The sequence below is a fragment of the Homarus americanus genome, unplaced genomic scaffold (genome assembly GCF_018991925.1).
Source record: "Homarus americanus isolate GMGI-L3 unplaced genomic scaffold, GMGI_Hamer_2.0 scaffold40248, whole genome shotgun sequence".
Lineage (NCBI taxonomy): Eukaryota > Metazoa > Arthropoda > Malacostraca > Decapoda > Nephropidae > Homarus > Homarus americanus.
The window spans coordinates 5,070,071-5,086,000 of NW_024712526.1; positions in this window are offsets into that span (position 1 = coordinate 5,070,071).

The window sequence follows — 15,930 nt, forward strand, 5'->3', positions numbered from 1 at the left end:
AGTATCGAGGTTGTGGTGGAGTGGTGGTGATAAGTATCGAGGTTGTGGTGGAGTGGTGGTGATAAGTATCGAGGTTGTGATGGAGTGGTGGTGATAAGTATCGAGGTTGTGGTGGAGTGGTGGTGATAAGTATCGAGGTTGTGGTGGAGTGGTGGTGATAAGTATCGAGGTTGTGGTGGAGTGGTGGTGATAGGTAGCTAGCTGGATATGCGGTACAAAGTCTGTTGTCTTCATGAACGACTTGGTGATCTAGAAGCGTCAGGTGAGTTGTAAGGATCTCTCCAAGGAAAACCAAACTGGTACTGAAGTAGTGTATCACAGCTGGCAGAGGAGGATTTGGGCGGGCGCTAGAGGGAAGGGGTATGGAAGATGGTGTGAAGGAAACAAACGTGTGTTGGAAGTAAGAGATTGGTCAGAGGAAACAAGTACTGGAGAGCTGGAAAATTAATGTACATGTGAGCTTTGTAAGCGTAATAAAGCTATAAGTTTTGGAGTGATCACGGAGCCTATCATGGGTACGAGTCGGATCAGTTACCAGCTACCAGACAACACTGGGAATCAAGAAAGACTGCCTCAGTACCGAGATGGTCTGTGATGGATGACTGGATTTAAAAAAAAAAATGTGTACACTATATTCATGAAGTTAGATATCAGGCGCCAGATGACCGACGAATGTGAAATAGTCATTGACATTTGAGGTGCGATAAATGCAATAAAGGAATGTGGTAGTTCCTTGTCGTGAGATTCGTAGTCATAGAAGTTTGAAAATTATCAGCTTTAGTCAACTTCATATTATTTGTGTGTAAGACCGTAGTGTTTGGTCAGACACAGGTGGAGGTTTTGGTGTGCGTGAGGGTAGTGTTGTAGCGAAAGCTTGCCTTGCCTAGTGTGTGTGTCTTCCTACCTGGACCACCCGAGTGAGCCAGTAAATAAAAATGTGTCCCGCACATGCTCACAATACTGTAGTTTCAACATTGTTTTGTGCAGATGAAGACTTGGCTGGCAGGAGATGTGATCAGGTGTTAATAGTGCTTGCGAGGCACGGGATGTGTAAGGAGGGGCGAAGCTGTGTCGTGTAGGCGCACACAACCAACAAGGGCGGGCAGTAAAGTACTTAAGTCATAACACTAGTATCTAAGGATTTCTTAATATTTATGAACTTTAAAAAATAAGGTGTGGAGGACGATACACGTAATATCAACACATTGACCCTAAGGTCCAGTGGTGTATGTACAGATTTGTTCTTAATAACCTACCGATATTATTATTATTATTATTATTATTATTATTATTATTATTATTATTATTATTATTATTATAATATAGCATCTTTATCGCCATGAGTGCTCGCCAACTTTATTTACTTCAATGTTGTTCTTTATGAGTTTATGAGTAAAGTGAGCCCCCAGTGTCGAAGAAAAATTGTATTATTGTCATCATTGTAATAATTTCTGGTGAGGGAGACACCGGAGCGTCATAGGAAGAGTAAATCATTTGGTAAGTATTAAAGGTAGACGGCCGGCGCAATGCAAAGAAAATACATGTAGGGTGATGTTCTCCAAATGTACAACCACAAGTTCTTCATGGTTTTGAGGTAGACAATAATAACCACAAGTTGTCGCGGTTCCGAGTTGGGCAACAACAACCATTAGTCCGCTCCGCTGTAGTTCTGAGGTAGACACTCAACATCTCGGCATTCTGCACAACGCTCTCGTCTTAACAACAGCCTCATCAGAATTTCAAAAGTTGAGGAACTCGTGGGTGGATGAAACAGGCGGCGTCGACGGGCCGCCACCACTTACCGTGTACATGTATGGTCTTTCACGCACGTTTATACCGCCAGGAGACCGCTGTCCATATCATCTTTGTTGCTTTACAACATTATTATTCCGTAAAATTACGTCTGGGTATTCAGTGTCTGGTCTTGTTTTCTACTTAAAATGGTAGATTGTTTACCTCCCTCGTGTTGTTGATAAGTTTAGCTCGGTTTTCTTTGTAATTTATGTAGACTCACACCCTGGCGTCATTTTGTAAGCGCCTCGACCCAGTTGTAATCGAGCCAGGTCGTGTTGCCTCCTCCACGCCATGTTGGAAATATCTTATATTTTGTGCTTGTCGTTATTACTGACTGATAATATGATCACTACACTACATTAAAACATATACAGTAGATATCTATATTGAGTAAAAACGCCGGTTGCTTTTAAAGCTTAATCGGCGAGTATCCGTAGTTAGCAGGAGTGGTTAAGTCAGGGCCGAGGTTCATTTTTCCAAAGGATCGTTACAACCTTCCTCAGAGAGAATGACAACAGACAAAAGCTAACATGACCTCTGGAGGTTGTCCCTTTGCTGATAAACTCGTCAGGTGCGCCCTGATTAACTGTTACCTAGTTCAAGATAAGGCCAGGCCAAGGTGCAAATATTACAAGGGAAATTACAATGGGATGAGGGAAGAGATGAGGGGTATCAACTGGCCTGACTTATTAAGGTACAAGAACGCAGACACTACGCTGAATATCATAACTAGTAAAATGACCCATTTGATCGATAAATATATACCCAAGACCAAACCCAGTGCTTCTAGGAATACGAGGGGATCCCTACACATGAACCATGCGGCGGTCGACAAAATTAAGAAGAAAACCCAGAAATTCAAGACGTGGGTTGGGTCAAACGATGAGCAAGACAGGAGGATGTATGCAAGAGCCAGAAACCAAGCAAAGATAGAGTGTAGGAGGGCTGAAAAGGAGTTCCAAAGGCTGGTTGCACGCGAGGTCAAGTCAAACCCAAAGGCGTTTTACCGCTATGCAAAGTCGAAATTGAAAACGCGAGTAGGAGTATCAGACCTGAGGCTTGAAGATGGTAGTTACGCAGATTCTGACCAGGATAAAGCTGAGGCATTGAACAGCTTCTTTTCCTCAGTGTTCACAAGAGAGGATGCAACTAACCTTCCTGCGTTTGAGGACAGACGGTTCGACACAGCACTGACCCACATTGTGTTCACAGAAGAGGGTATTAGAAATAAACTGTCCAGGCTAAAGGTCCATAAGAGTCCTGGACCTGACATGGTGCATCCTAGAGTGCTAAGGGAGCTGTGCAACGAGCTTGCAGAGCCCCTGAAGATTCTGTTTTGTAAATGCCTGGATGAACAAATGGTCCCCAGTGAATGGAAAGTGGCTTATGTGAGTCCTATCTTCAAGAAGGGCGATAGGCACTCCACGAACAACTATAGACCGGTGAGCCTGACCAGCATAATATGTAAAGTACTTGAGAGTATTATCAGAGATGCAGCGATGGAACATCTACTACGAAACAACCTTGTAAAAGATTGCCAACACGGTTTTATGCCGGGGCGCTCTTGCTTGACACAATTGCTCAAGGTATTGGATATTTGGACCCATATTCTAGAACGGGGTGGTAATATCGACAATATTTACCTAGATTTTGCCAAGGCTTTCGACAGTGTACCCCACGAAAGGCTGAAAATCAAACTGGAAGGGTACGGAATTCGGGGAAATGTCCTAGCGTGGATAGAAGACTTTCTACATGACCGCAAGCAATGTGTGGTGATTAATGGCACGAAATCGTCATCTGTACCTGTAACAAGTGGGGTACCGCAGGGTAGTGTATTGGGCCCGCTGTTGTTTGTTTGTTTCATAAATGATATGCCTGACGTTGTACACTCCTCCATACAAATGTTTGCCGATGACGCCAAGTTATTTCGGGAAATTAAGAACCAAGCGGACTGTGAAGAGCTGCAGAAGGACCTCTGTGGGCTCCAGGAATGGTCGAAGGAATGGCTGCTGAGATTCAATGTCACGAAGTGTAAGAGGATGCACCTGGGGCGTACCAACGGTAAGGAGGCGTACCATATGTCCCAACGGGATGAAGAAAATGTACTAGTTGAGACTGTGTGTGAGAAGGACCTAGGTGTGTATGTTGACAATGAGCTGAAGTTCTCGGGCCATTGTGAGAAGAAGGTAAATCAGGCAAATAAATTATTGGGTCTTATAAGAAGGTCGTTCAGATATCTAGACGGTCCGTCCCTCGTGACGATCTTCAGGAGTGAAGTGCTTCCCCATCTGGAGTACTGTCACCCCATCTGGTCCCCGAGATATGCTAGGGACTGTCAGTTGGTTGAAAATGTTCAAAGGAGGGCCACCAAGCTGGTGCCTGCACTTCGGCATCTCAGCTACCCTGCGAGATTGGAGCGCCTGAACTTGCCTAGCTTATACTACAGACGGGCAAGGGGGGACCTAGTTGAGGTTTATAAGCATCTCAGGGGGCACTACTCAGTTGAGTGTCCTTACTTGGAGCTGGCGGACGCTCGCCCCACAAGGGGTCACAGCTCAAGATTGAAGAAGCCGCAAGTCCGGAAAACCGTGAGGGCAAACTTTTTCGGAGTGAGGGTTGTAAACTCTTGGAACAATCTACCAGAAAGTGTTGTGACGGCACCGAGTGTGAGCTCTTTCAAGAGAAGACTTGACCAACACTGGAGCGGGTTCAGGTACATTCAGGAGCCGGTGCATGCCCAGTATTTGCCAACAGTGCGTGACAGAGACGTGACCGATCGCCCGGGCGGCTAGCGAGCCGACCTTTTGGTGAAGAATATAAAGGAAAAGAGTCGTGACCGATCGCCCAAGCGGCTAACAAGCCGATCAGTGGCGAAGAGGATAAAAGTAAAAAAGTAAAAGTGACCTCGCTGGCTCCACCCCTTCACCCCTGTTCACCATTCAGGTACAACCACCCTCGCCACTACCCGAGACCGACTGATGAATCTTCCATACTTATTTGAACTGCTTCCCGTGTCTTCCTCATCCTCTCATTTATTCTTAGTTGAAATACTTCAATTTTGTTCCATTTCACCGTATGTCTATATTGTTCCACATGTATTAATTGATGTCCTGTAATGACTTGTGTTCCATTATCCTCCGCGGTCCTCCACTGCCTCACCCACCCTCTTTATGGCCACGCCGGTGTCTTGCAGAAGTTTATCAATCCCTTTGGTCTACTTCGAATTAGGAACCATATGAAATTTTATTTTCACTTAAATCCCTTTCTCAAAATTAATACATCTTTTCATTATTCGTTAGGCTTTGTCCCTTAATCTTAACAACAAACTTTTAGGGTAGATAAATGCCTCAACGATATATTCAAATTCCTTCTTCAAGTATTCCTGTTTTTGTCACTCCTGCCATATCTCCGTCATCAGTGCATAGCCCTGACACTGGTTGCAGAGGATGACATCTAGGAGGCCATTTTTTCTGACCTTAATAGAGTGCTCACCCCTTATCCCCAGGAAAGATAAGGTTGTGCTGCTCGGTGACTTCATTGCTGGAGATACTGATTTAATTGCAGGGAACCATAGAGGGATACAGAGTAAGCGAGCGTAATAGTCCGGCAGTGAAAGTGGATATTTGACCTGAACGTCAGAGTGTTTGACATAGTTTTTCTTTTCTGATTATTCTTCTATAGGGTCTCGGTGAACAGTTCCAGGCTGGTGTGGAATTCTCATCCTTGGGAAATTTTAATAATTCAAGATGGCTACCATCAATCCTTTAAGGAAGGTCATTTGTCGCATTTCTCTGATGCTGTTGGTTATTTTAGTACGAAAATGTTGTTTATTTTACTTAGTTATATTTTATATGTTGCTTTGTTATGATGAACCGGATATTTTATGATCTGTATTGTTCAGAACACACATACAGAGTTCAATTTGGCTCAATCGACAAATTTTAAAAAATTACTAAGGACGGATGTCAACAAGGGAATGAGATAATGCATATGATTAATTTTTTACTCCACAGTATATATTATGTCATGATTAATAGCTAGATAGTATCTTTAATATACTGAAACATCTTCCATATAATAATCACAACATTATTCCTATTATGCTGATTTTGCTCCAGCTGTGATCAAAGAAATACTGCAGCATTTGGGTAATACTTAGCAATAATAACATGGTGTATGCATGTACGGTACACTCGCCACCACAAGTCCGGCCGCCTCACCTGCCTCTTCATGAACCTAGAGATTCAGAGACCTCACAGGTCTCTGAATCTCTAGGTGTACGTATTCGTAGCTTGTATGCATGTAATTCAAGCATCATCATCATCATCATCATCCTGCACCTGAAGACGCTCCATTGTCTTCTCGTTGTAGCAGGTATAACCTTGCTTTCACTGGCAAGCGCAAAACTCGGTGCATGCCATATTGGCGCTGTTACACCCACTACGTTTTGTATTACAGGCTAACTCGCTCTCATATGTGCAGCTTATCAGTGTAATTAATTCATCTGGTGCCTGAGGAACATCTGTTGGTAATGTCACAGGGGTTAGTGTGCCTTCTCTATGCCAGCCGTACAGGACAGGATTCATAGGTGGCTGGGTGGCATCTGCTGCATGTCTCCAGAATGCAACTTGTAGATGTGCCCTTGATACATTCTCCTTGAATGCTTCTGTGGTTGGAGTTAAGGACAACTGGACCACATTTTCTCTCTGGCTTCTGTCAATGTTTGACATCTGGACTGGCTGTAGCATGATAGTGCAAATGCTGTGGCTTGTGGGAGAACAACTGAAAGGGCATTGTCAGTATTACCAAAAGTATCAAGGTTATGTGCCCGAGACCTGAGTACTTTCAAAACTGTACCCTTAACTATTCCAACGTGTGTGGCAACTGTATCACAGCCAGCTAATCCGTGTGCCGGCAGAAGATTGTTCATTACATCTCGATGTCTTTTTACACTAGCATTGATGTCCATCATGGAACGATCTTTGATGGGTGAAATCATCCTCACTTGGCTCCTGATACTGCCAACAGAGATGAAAAGACAAAGCAGCACAAAGATATCCGTGACATCAACAACCACCAGTATATTGTTGGCAGTTGCTTGAATGATTTGCCAGATGATTATGGTATCGGCCTCATCGTGTGTTACTCGCATGTCTCTTCTCCGGGTGATGTTCTCTCCAGAGATTTACACAGGAACTGGTTTTCCAGACTGACAATATTTCTGCCTCTGAGAATGGTACTGTGACGCATCAGATCCAGCATGATGAATTCTATCAGCTGCTACTTGTTTCTAGACAGTGTCAAGATCACTTCCTTCGGAGACAGTCGTCCAGTAACATGTAGGGTGTACAGTATACTCTACTGGCAGTCTTGTCACGATCGATTCTGGCAGACTCTTTTATTCCGCCGTCTTCATACCCGTACATAGAGACATACTAACATTTCAAGAGATTTGGATAGTATCTTAGTAAACAAAGAACTAGATGTAGTTACAAAGATATTTAAGACCTGAGATATATAACCATTTATGGTACCAACATATAATGTATGTGGTATTGTTAGCTGCCATTGAAACTTACCTATTAAATACTAGATACACGGGACCTGTGGAGTCCTGGATTGTTGCACCAGTAGGCCATGGTACAACCCACACGACCAACATCCATCCAAGAAGGTGGCGTCAATAGTAACGTTCCTGGCAAACACATCAAGTCTTAGGCTATTATTCAAGGCTGTCTTGGAAGTAGCTGTCCTCATACCTCTGTCACCAAACATGGAGGCTGGTTCAGGTAAAAGCTCTTGGGCCATCAAGTTCATTGTGTCAAACATTCTAACGCTATTCTGTAGACCCATGACTCTTGCACACAGGTAGATGATTTCGGTATCGAAGACTTTCTTGTCTGCCACTATGATTTGTTTCCAACCGGATGCCATCGTTGTGACTGATTTATGCAGTGTCGCATGGAAGCTATCAGGCCATTGTTGCACGAACTGTTCCATCCAGTTCTTGCCCACATCATAAGCATCATCAACATTGACTGATTTATTGCTGATTACTTGTCCAATTACAATATTTACTAAATCATCAGTGTTTTCATTATCATTCATTGGGTTGATACAAGCTTGTAATTTGTCACGGAGGCTCTTTCCACCAGTTTCATCAAATTTCAGTCTGTATTTCCCTTCTTTATGATGTAGTTGTGACACTTCTTCATTTTCTTTTTTATCGTGGAGTCCAGTCTGCTGAGTAGACTGTAAAACGCATGGAGACTGTACGCCCAAGTTTCAGGTTTGAGGGTGACACCGGTGATGCCTGATTCACCATGACCATAGCGTATGAAGGTGGTTTCTTTGGCCACGTGACTCCATATCCCGTTATAGAAGCATGCATTGTGGTTCATGGCGTGCTCAGATTTCATGAAATGTACACGAACATCTTCCGGCATCTGCCCCATAGGGCGGAGATAGTACAGGCCATATCTTACATAACTGATATGTCCAGCAGCAAAGAAGAGTGGCATCATGTTTAATTACATAGCTGTGTTAATTCACGCCATTTTCAACACTAGGTATGGGACTTGGGGCTGTAAGGATCTTCATGTGTATCAAAATATCCATTTCTGAACATAGTCTATTAGTGTACATCTTTACTATTGTGTAATTAAATTGCCCAAGGGTGAGAACTCCACACACACCTGGAACTGTTCACTGAGACCGTATTGAAGAAGAATCAAAAGAGAAAAAACTCTGTCAAACACTTTGAGGTTGACCCCCACACTGCCGGACTATCAGACCTTGTACGTATAGGCAACCCCCACGATCCAAACACTGGCATCTCATAGATTACATCATCCACAAAGACAGAAATCTCTAAGGTCGCGTACACACTGAGATACATTGTTGCGCAACATTGTCTCTGGACTGTTTCGCAGCTGTCTCAGAAAAATCCAAATTTGTTCCGCGACTGTCTCTCAACAGTCCAGAAACACTGTCTCAGGACCTCGTACACACCAAGATACTTCATCCAGAAACAGTTGCGCAACAATGTTTCTGGACTGTCGCGACTGTTGCGAAACAATCTCGAGGTAGTCCAGCAACAAAGTTTGCCGATTGTTTCGGGACTGTTTCTCAATATTCTCTAGACAGTCCAGAAACAATGTTGCCGTGTCTCCCAAGGGTTTCTGGACTATCTCGCGACTGTTTCTGGATGGTCTCGCAACAGTCCAAAAACGTTGTTGCGCAACTGTTTCTAGACAATGTATCTTGGTGTGTACGAGGCATTAGATGTAATTATCACTAAGGCCATTCATGGCTCAGATCATTGTGAGACAGATCATCATCTCATCATAGGCGAAAAGAATTAGCCACCAGAAGCGGATTGAACACCAAGCGACTTCAGGATTAGGAGGTGGAAACTTTTAGAGAACGGCTTGGTGAGGGACATATGAAGTTTGCTGTAAAGGTTCCGTATATTGCAGTTCTGCATCGATATTCTGTTCTATACAGCAACTTTATTATCACTTTGTATATTATTTTTTGTTTATATTATAAATGTTACGTTTTGGCATGGAATGAGTCATACGCCGTAACTATTTTTTAAATAAAGATCCAGTATAAGAACAAGAGACACAGACACTTTAGTACTCAACAAATATGTTCCTCCGCCACATTTCAGTGTGTATATGTGTGTGTGTGTGACAGTAGTAACTACATTCAGTTCGCATAACAATTACTCTGTACAAACACTCACACGGCCTATATTCATTCACGAGCTGTTCCACATCAAGAATTCAGTGTTCAGTGTGGGTTCGATCGACCCCTGTGAACCTCACTTGGGTACGGTTCTAAAGGACGGTTGACTGGTTACTGAGTAGCAGCTGTAGTGTGGTAATGACCCAAGCCACTGGTCGTCTTCCCTCGGCATGGCCACCTCTAGTTTGGGTGGCCCTTAGGCAAACATGGTAAATACTGTACACTGCTACTTGTGTGTACTGTAACTTGTCTGTAGGTCTTCCACTACTCAGTATGTGGGTGCTGACCACTAACACAGCACCACCCTCCCCTTCCCTCCCCCATACCACCATCCCACCTGATGTACTGTTGTCAGGAGGCTACACACATATGACGTACTGTTCTCAGAAAGCTGCACAACTGACTTACTGTTGTCAGATAGCTACATAACCGACGCACACTATTATCAGGAGGCTACAAATACTAACGTACTGTTGTCAGGAGGCTACGCATAACTGACGCACTGTTGTCAGGAGGCTACGCATAACTGACGCACTGTTGTCAGGAGGCTACATATAACTGACGCACTGTTGCCAGAAGGCAACGCATAACTGACGCACTGTCGTCAGGAGGCTACGCATAATTGAAGCACTGGTTTGATGAAGTTACTGAATAAGTCGGTGATAATAATTAATTTAGTTTGCTTGATATTTGGGATGAATATAGAGCAGCACTACGAATTATTATACAAAACTAATAGAGAAAATGATGTGGTAATAATAATAATAATAAAATAATAAAACTGAACACCTGGGGCCGTGAAGGGAAGAGTATGAATTTATATAAGTTTACGAGTAAAGGCGGCATCACACTGGCATTCTTTCGTCGATTTTTTGTCAACTTTTAGAAAATCGTCAAACCTTTTGTTGTGTCCCGTCACACATGCGTTTAGAACCAACTCCCCAGTTTCCCTCGTTCGACAACTGTCAACAAACAAGATGGATCCAACCGACGAAGAAACCGCAGGAATTCTACGCCTTTTTTGGTGTATGAAGAGTCCTGGTGATCCCAGAGACAGCGGCGCTGCCTAATCTGGTCCACCAAGACCTCCTCGGAGGGCCGTGTCCATACCTGGGAAATTATTTTATATGTTGGCGCCGTCATGTTGTTGTTATTCACTCGTGGTCAAAATGTAAACAACAAAATATGACATTTTCTTACCCTTTTAAATTCACGAAATAAAACATAATAATGAGTAATCTTGGGAAGAAGAGTTATAATTACTCCATAATAATTTGAGCTTTATATTTTAAATAAACAAACTTTTTATAACTTTGTAGTATCAATTATAGATCTTGAGTTGACTCCGGTAAGTTGCCTTACGAGTCGTCAGTGCAGACGGTCTGTACCGTTTGACAAAAAGTCGACGACAACGCCGACGAATCGACGATTCGTGAAAAAATCGACAAGCAATGAAAAAGTTGAAAATGGAAATGCTAGTGTGACGCCGCCTGCAGTGTTACCAACATAACACACTGTACAGCAGGGAATAAATGAGGTACAATCAAAGACAAAAGTCGTGTCGCGGTTTTGCCCGAAGATTAAATATAACTCTTGAAACATTATGAGAGCCCTACCACAAGGCAGAGCGCACCAAAAGTTTTAGCCCTTCGGTATAATAGTTTTCACCAAATTCCACGACACGACTTTTGTCTTCCATTGTACATATTAATAAATGCCAATAAATATCAAACACAAAAACTTTATTCAGAAAATAACATGAAATATAACAAGTCACGATAAATTTTACGTCACAAGGGTCGACGTGTGTCAGTGTTATCCGCAGAGTTGTTAACTAGATGGTAACACTGAAACTGAACTGGTCCTCTGCTGTCATGTATAGTTGCGGAAATGTGTTCCTACACCTCTGTGGTAACCTGTGTCTCCCAACGGCACATCGCAGTAGTAGTATCACCATTTATGAATGAATGGGTATTGGTCATGTAACGATGGACATGATTGGTGGATAGATTTGCTACAAGTTATATACAGTAAGTTGGCCATTTGGAGACATGGGTTACCACAGTAGGTGTGGGAACACATTTCCACTGCTGTATACCTACCAAAAAAAGTCCTGCCAGTCTTCTCTCCCGTCCATAAACCCTATGAATCATGAACCTGTGAATCCGAGACATCACACAGTGTTCCATCTATGGGGGGGCGGGGGGGGTGTACAGTCAAGAAAAATAAATTATCGCGTCCCAGGGGTCCGTTGGAAGTGGAAATGAGCAAATACCTAGGCCACTCATGGCATGTGTTGGGTTATACCCGGTTTTCTAAACATTTCACCCTGTGTTCCAGGAGGAAAAGTACAGAAAGCGGCAAGATATATATATTTTTTTTTTACTTTACATAGGCAACAGATGCAGTGTATTTCTACCATGAATTATTATTGCTCTTATGTGCGCCATGTTGCTTTGACTACAGCCAGACGATGTCATTCCGCCTCTGGATACCATTATTTACGTGGACAGCAACGGGAGCCCGTCTTAACCCCACAACATTCTGTCTAATACTGTACACTGTTTCTCTCGCCGTTTAACTTTCATTTTTATTAACAATGTGAGACTTTTCTCTACAACTATACGTGAATATCTACTTAAAATAATTTGTCGAACACGCACAGTGCAGTACACGAGAAAACTATGCAACTAATTCACTCCAGAATATAATGAAAAACTTTACATTAGCAGTTATCTGAGAGTGGCTGATGGGTTTAAATTTGCCTGTACTGTATTTATCGGATAATGAGGAACTATAAGAAGTAAAACCCTCTCTTGAGAGATCTCTTCTCTGATGAGATGTTCCTCGTCATCCCGCGTGCTTCTGAACATTTTTATCCTTTAATATTATCTTGCTTGTCGTGGGAGACATCGGGGTAAAATCTACTGAGAAGACTTTGCTGTCTGAGGTTGAAGATGGGTGACTCACACGTCCTCTCCAGTGGTTCCCTGGGCCACCCTGGGCTGTCAGGTGTTTTTTTCCTCGAAGATTTTACCGCAGTTGAGACATTTTCCACTGTACTAGCAGTGTGACCCATTAATAAAACGTTATGTTGAGGAGTGTTGCGGCAGCACCAAAACACACCTAACGTAATGACAAAAAAGAAAGGGATGTCTGGGAAAGTCAGGAGGGCTGGACTGCAGATCCAGGAACGATAATAGCTGGCCACACCTAACGCCCATCACTTATAATAAAAGAATGCACAAACTGTAGGTTGAGTATGTACTGTCAGCAAAGAAATGTTCTGCACCCTTTGGTCTGGTGGCCTCAGCAACCATCACTAACTGAGGCCATGTTAATTTGGTAAGGTTGGTATTTCTGGTTGTGTGATGCATTGTATAACCAGAATGATGTATTTCTTATATCACATATAGTTAATACAGAGAACATTAACATGAATCACCCACGTAAATGAGTGTTGTTCAGAATTCTTGGTCCGGTGTGTCATATTGTATAACACCATAAAGGTGCAGAGTTTTTTTTTTTTTTTTTTGGTGACTGAACGCCTGTCTGTCACCGTAAAAATTACCGAGATACTACAATGAAGTGTTTTGTGTGTGGTATGGAAATCACGTATTTAATGCAAGGGTTAACTGTATTGAATATTTAGATGACATACAGAAATATCCCTCAAAAAAGTATCGTTAGCCATGGGGGTCCATGAGATTCGTGGCTTTCCGAACAATGTTACTCGACCTGCTTCTGAACAGTTGGTAGTTCTACATACGCGACCTTTGAGTCATGAATGAGTATACTGTATACGTTTTCGAACGATGTGAATCTTCCGAGGCCCATGATCATATATTACATGACGCGGAATGGCTGTCGTAAATGGACACCAACACCATGCCAGTCATCAACAGGATCTTACATTGAATGAATCGAGGAATTATTGGGGAGACATAGCAAGATGTGAGAGGTGCTATCATTGCCCTTCATAAGGAGGGTATGCATAACACTGAGATAGCATGGCGAACAGTATTACACTATAAGTGTGTCAAATGAGGAGTGACTGATCCACATGTAACTTAAGGTTTTTGAAATATGTAATTAAATTAAACACGATTTTTCATATAGTTACGCGAATGATGGGGTGTGGTGGAAGCATCGTGGTCTGGCACACACACACAAGCACTGTAAACGTTGTGTAGACTCACTGGGTGGTTTGGAAGTGTTTATTTCCATTCATACTTTCGTAACTACAACCTATGGTAATTTTTCTTCGTGTTCATATATAATGAAGATAATGCAGAATATAAAATGCCATATACAATATTTAAACATAATGTCATCTATACAGCCGTACTATGACTGTGTGTGTTCGTGCGTGTGTTGCCTCGTGATAGTTAGAGTGGGCCCCCGTCCAAAAAGGACACTGCACTAACCTCCAGCACCGACCCAGGTGGGCTAGAGAATATGGTTTCCGACTGTACAGTCACCCAAAAAAGTCCTGTCGCGAACCATGAACCCCGAGATTCAGACTCTTGAATCCGAAGCATTTATGGACAGAATAATGTATCAGTGTCTACTGTTTAGGGTTCACGAGTCTGAATCTCGGGGTTCATGGTTCGCGACAGGACTTTTTTGGGTGACTGTACATATTAATGACATGGCAGATCCCATGTAGACCAATATATTTTACAGTATTACTGTAGCTGTTCACTCTAATATCAAGTCCTATTTGCTTAGTCACTCTTCATTAATCAGACATATCGTGAACATGAGTAGGAATATTAGTGAAACTTGGTTTGAATGAAACTCTTAGTACAACGATGTATTGGTGAAATGTCCGTTTTGAGGTCTGTCTCAGTCTCAGTTATGATGTTCCAAAACACTTCCATTTAATGTATATTTCAGTGTTATTGTATTCATCAGTCAGTGGCTTGTTTACATATGCCTTTCTTCAACCCAGCATGAGATATACATTAATATAGATGAATGGATTTCTTGTTATATTGAAGTATTTAGTACACCATACTAGGACGACTCCCTCCCCCAATCCTACCCTCATCTCTAGCTGTTGCTGATATAGCGAGCAGGCATACCAACTTATGATAGTGCACTGGGGATCATATCAAAGCATTTCGTTTAGCGTTTCAAAGTGTAGCGATGGAAAAACTAACGATACTTTTTTGGGGGGACTGTACAGTCTCGTTCAAGATTCTTCAAACACTGCTGGAGACAGCTGGCAACTCAAGGCCGTTTGTTTACTATAGTACATTGTAAGAATTATGAATAAATGTAAAAGTGATCGGTTACTTCGTTCCCCGTTGCTTAATTTAATGGTCGGGTTTTGTTGTTTCGTATTATGTTATAGGGCCAATTGCAAGAACAGTCGTGGGGTGTACGATGCCATTTACGATGACCTTCTTGTCCTGGTCTTTTTTCAGCAATATCGCCTTTAACACATGGAATTCTGCACTTTTCGAAGCCTTGGAGGAGTCTCGAAACAAGTTTCCTGGTGGGAATTATTAGCTAGTGCTGTACTCAAAATATCGAAACTTCGAGATCTCTCCAGAGCTTCAAAAGGGTGGTATAACTGAAACAAGATCAGGGCAAGAAGGTCATCGTAAATGGCATCGTGCACCCCACGACTGCTCTTGCAATTGGCCCATACTACGAAGATCTTGAACGAGACTGTACAGTCACCAAAAAAAGTCCTGTCGCCTCTCATCCTGAACCACGAACCCCGAGATTCAGACTCGTGAACCCGAAGCAGTAGACACTGATATATTATTCTGTCCATAAATGCTTCGGATTCAAGAGACGAACCTTGGGGTTCATGGTTCAGGATGAGAGGCGACAGGACTTTTTTGGGTGACTGTACATGTGTTCGACTTTAATTACCAGTACGGCCCCTGGTGAGTTTGACCTTTACTCAGCGGCTTACCGTCCACCATCAACACCTGGCAACACCAATTACTCTGCTATTCAAAGGTACTTGTTGAAGTAATGTTTTGAGGACACCTGTCCGTCTGTCCATGATGTATACCACCTGAGTCTGCCAACAACACTTAGTCTACTCACACATGTATACAGTGAACTACTGCAGATGTGAAAGATGTATTGAATTCATCGTAATGTCACGATGGTTACATTCTATCTCGTGAGTATACATGGCTGAGTTTCAGGTCAAATGGTCCTCTTTTCTAACAGCCTCACCCTTAAAAGGCCTTAACTTACCCATCAGGATTGGGACCCATTAGGATTGCAGCCCATTAAATTAAAGGTCCAGTACCACTGGAGCTTGCTACGACTGAATCGTAATGATCCAGTTAATTTAGGTTTGATGATATTGGATCTCGGTCATACTTTATCAGTGATCCGTGGCGCGGTGTTCAG